The sequence below is a fragment of the Sinocyclocheilus rhinocerous genome, unplaced genomic scaffold (genome assembly GCF_001515625.1).
Source record: "Sinocyclocheilus rhinocerous isolate Xijiao unplaced genomic scaffold, SAMN03320098_v1.1 scaffold3600, whole genome shotgun sequence".
NCBI classification, from domain to species: domain Eukaryota; kingdom Metazoa; phylum Chordata; class Actinopteri; order Cypriniformes; family Cyprinidae; genus Sinocyclocheilus; species Sinocyclocheilus rhinocerous.
In genome coordinates this window covers 1-4,396 of record NW_015626055.1, presented here as the reverse complement: position 1 = coordinate 4,396, position 4,396 = coordinate 1, and the positions used below count along the sequence as shown (strand labels likewise).

The 4,396-nt window shown below is 36.0% G+C and overlaps 1 long non-coding RNA gene across 2 annotated transcripts in view; it reads right to left on the bottom strand.

The window, feature by feature from the left end:
• The window catches only part of LOC107709869 (uncharacterized), a 9,445-nt gene extending 5,063 nt beyond the window's left edge, over positions 1-4,382 (bottom strand). Inside the window, exons 1-2 of one of the 2 annotated variants that reach the window (XR_001636534.1) lie at positions 4,255-4,382; positions 3,366-3,434 (exon numbers count right to left, since the gene is read on the bottom strand). This is a non-coding gene — a long non-coding RNA (uncharacterized LOC107709869). The remainder of the gene's footprint in view (positions 1-3,365; positions 3,435-4,254) is intronic. The other variant, XR_001636533.1, reaches the window with a different exon arrangement.
• Between the last annotated feature and the right edge of the window lie 14 nt (positions 4,383-4,396).

The following is a 4,396-nucleotide window of genomic DNA, read 5'->3' as shown; positions in this document are numbered from 1 at the left end:
TAATACCATGCATATTTTTACCTTTTTATTTAAAGAAGAAACCAATCCAATGTATAGTTGACATTTGAGGCTTAATACTATAGAAAAGCAATAAATGTTTTTCAGTTAGTGTTTTCAGCTTGTTTATTTTCATATAAAAATATGGCATGCAGTTGCTTCAAACAAAGGTGTAAACATCATTAATTTCATCGTAATTAATAAATGCAATTACAATTTCAAAGGAATAATCGACAATTATGATTTTTGTCATAATCGTGCAGCCCTAATGTTTAGGACATGAAGCCCTGGGTGACAAACCTTAAGGCAATATATTTTGTACACAAGTTCTGTGGCAATGATCCTTAAAGGGACAGTTCACCCAAATAATGAAAATTGTGACTTACGGCCCATTCACAGTAAGGATGATAACTATAAAACTTCAATAATTGTTCTAATTGCATGACAACAGGGACACACTACAACTACAAAAAAATGAGAAACAGTATTGAAAAAAACTTTTTTTTTTTTTTTACCAAACAATAAAAACATTAACAGCCAATCAAAATTCATGCTTACAATTAAACAAAACATTATTGTCCATAGGTGTGGATGCTTATATAGTTATTGTTTTAGTTATCATTCCTGGGGCCCGTTCTTCATACCTTGCTTAATAGATCTGAGATGATTTGAAAGATGCCAATTCTTGATTGTCTTAATCTAATCATGATAACTGATATCTGGCTAATTTGGTTCTTCAAACGAATTTGATTAAAATATCTGGATTAAGTTGTCTAAGATTACTGCGCTTTCTCGTGTTACCCGAAAAGGGCAGATGGATCGATACTCGAAACCACAATCAGCAATGCAGCGATTGGCTGGCGGCAAGACAGCAACGTAATGACATCATATAATTAAAAAAGACACCTGACGAAAAACTTGACAAATTTTTGGACTTTTGTAAGGAAACAGCGAAGCGAACAAAACTACATAAATGGTATAATAGATAAATGAAATGTGCACTGCTTTTATTTTATTTAAAAAAATATTTATATTCACGATTTCTAGTATTTGTACAGGCTTTATATTTTTATTTCAATGTTGTAATTAGCAATTCATTTAATTTTATTTTTGAAACAGATTTGTTATGTGACAGCATAAATTAGTTCCTAAGGGTCAAGATCAAGTTATCGGCATCTCCTGCGCTCCATCAAGCCACTCCCATATGTCACCACTAAAATTAATGCACGGCTCAGATTAACTGTATAGCATGTGTGTAAGACAATTATAAAGTAATTATTTTATCATGAATAAATATTTCAATGAGTAAAACTGGCTGTGTCAATACTATTATAGACTACACAACATGATTATATTATTTTTTAATTCATATTTTTTAAATTATTATTATATTAAACTACTGTCCCTTGATTAGTAGGGTACTCTTGTAATAAAGTAGCGGTGGTAGCGGACAGATTTTAAGTATCAATTCTGCTTAAAAAGATGCGATCTAATCCTGTTTACATGAAATAAGCCTGCTCTTGATCAGGTTTAAGCTTATGGACCAGTTGCTATGACAGCAACTCCAGGATGAGCTTTGAAGAACCAACCAATCCAAAATCAAGCGAAATCGTCAACAATCAAATCCAGCTAACCGAGTTAGCGAGGTATGAAGAACGGACCCCTGGTGTGAACAGGGCTTTAATCGTGTTGTTCCAAACCCATATGATTTTTCTAGACTAATGGCAGATGACCTTCACTGAATAATGGCTTAAATTTTGGTTTGTTTGGCTTCAGAAGCTTTATATAAAGTATAAGATGCACTTACTGCTTTTATGATATTTACATCCTTTTTAAAGCATAAAATGAGTCTTGTATGGAAATATGCAACGAGAACCACCATGAAAATTTCTCCTACTGCATTTCACGAAATAAAGTCATATAGGTTTAGAACAACATCAGGATGAGTAAATGAGTTCATTTTAGCTGAACTATTCCTTTAATTTGACTGACAACAAAATTTGACCAATTTGTGAATATTAGCACAAAGAACGTACATATTGCTTAAAGGGATAGTTCTCCCAAATATAAAAATGTTGTCATTAATTACTTACCCTCATGTCATTCCAAACCCGTAAGAACTTCATTCATCTTTGGAACACAAATTAAGGTATTTTTTATTAAATTCCAGAGCTTTCTGAGTCCTGACCCTGCATAGACAGCAACGTCACTGAAACATCACGGTACTGTCATGAACGTGCTGCAGAGACTGACACGGAACAGAAGAAATTGTTCAATACAGTCCTTATTTCTGTTTTCTTTGTGCACAAAAAGTATTCTCGTAGTTTCATAAAATTATGGTTGAAGCACTGATGTCACATGGACTATTTTAACGATGTCCTTATTACCTTTCTGGGCTTTGAACGTTTCAGGGTCAGAAAGCTCTGACTAGTGGTCGACCGATGTGTGTTTTTTGACAGCCGGTGCCGATATCTTGGAAAGCAGGGTGGCCAATGACCAATATAAAGCCGATATAATTGACCGCTGATTAAAGAACCGGCTTTACTGACAAGATGCGCGTTAAATATCGCATGCGATTTATCGTGCAGCCCTGGTGTTAGCGTGAGTATGCATGCATCCAAACATGAACAGGTCTAAGGCCTTTATGTTTGCAAGCACACGTACATGTGTGAACGTGAACATGATCAACATGCTCCTGAACACTAATAGTTTCTATTACTTTCATTCTTTCCCATTCACTTTGAATGGCTGGACATTTTTGACCGGGAACACCACAAATGTGACTTTGTGCCATTTTGTACAAAATAAAAGCAAACTCCCTGATTAAACATTAAAGTACACTAGTGCGCTAAACAGTGCAAATTTTCATCAGTTTTTATTTAATATTGTGAAATGATATATCGGCCAACCACTAGCTCTGATTTGTGTTCCTTAGATGAACGACAGTCTTATTTGTTTGGAACGACATGAGTGCAAGTAAATTAATGCAAACATTTTTATTTTTGGGTGAATAACCCTTTAAACTCATACAAAAATTACAGTACTTGAGCTACCAGTATGGTATGACTGGCCTGGATGACAAATAACGACCAACAACAATAAAAACATGTTTTTGTTGTAATGACTATGCAAATAAAACTTAATTTTTCATTCCCTAACAGCTGTAACACTTTATTATACATACACTGGTGACACTTGAGCGACACAGAAAGGAAGTACAGGTTGCCTGATGCAACCTGTTGTTTATCAAATATGTGTAATACTCCAATAACTGAAAAGCAATCAGACACATTCAAAGTTCTTTGCAAACCCCTATCATATCAAAGCGTAAGAGTGGTCTCAGGGTGAGCAGTGGATAGGCCCCTTACCTAGCACCTGCTCTCCGCTGGGGTGTCTTGTGAGATTATATATGGGGAGCTTTTACAGTTCAATACAGTCTATAAGGAAAGAGAGAGGTTTCAGTAAACTCATGTACACTGCGTCCATTTCCCAAGTTAAAAGGGTGAACTTAAATGTTTTTCACCCTACTTATAATAGCATGGGTTTTGAGATGTGTAAACAGACTAGTTAGGAGAACGATGGACTCTAAATTTACCATTTGTGGTCCTGCTCTGATTTACTACAAACACATTACCTAGTTAATGTTAACATCAATTAACCACACTGACTATGAGGTCAAAAAGCATTCAATGAAGTATGAATGTGTCCCATACGTTCTCACCGGCCATTAGGCCTTATGTAATGTTGGGTCTAAAGATACTCAATTCGACACTCAAAAAGATTGTTCCACTGCAATGCACTTTTTTTTCAAAAGCGAATAGTAAATGCAAACAAATCTTAACACCGTAAACACATTAAACTGGAGAGTTTAATTTCTTGTGGGCCGTGCAGCAGCGAAGTTAGTTCAGCTCATGGTGCACAATGTGAACACGCTAGCTCAAGTAACGAATGAAGAAAGCGAGTGAGCGCAGGCGTTTGGGTTACAAACGTAGTAATACACCGTTAAAAACAACCATTATAAACAAATCCTAACAGTTAGAAATGACTTGGTCAGTCGAGCATGATTTAATCTCTGTGATTTTGAAAAGACACGCAGCAGCAGGCCAGAAAGAAAATCCCACTCTCGGTGCGCTAGGGTAGTTAGCCATACCCCTGTTCTTCTAACATTTTAAATGAAACCTCTGTCCGAAAACATTACTATATGCACGTGAAATATTGCTGTATGTATATTAAGAGAGAAGTTAAACAAAATATTACATTTACCGCTGAAACAGCCACCGCCATAAAGCACACCTTCCAGCGTTAACGCCCACACGGCGAGGAAGATTATGAAATCTCGCGATACCGAGAGAGAGCGTTATGCCGAGTTCACACTGCACGATTTTCAAACTCGTCGGAT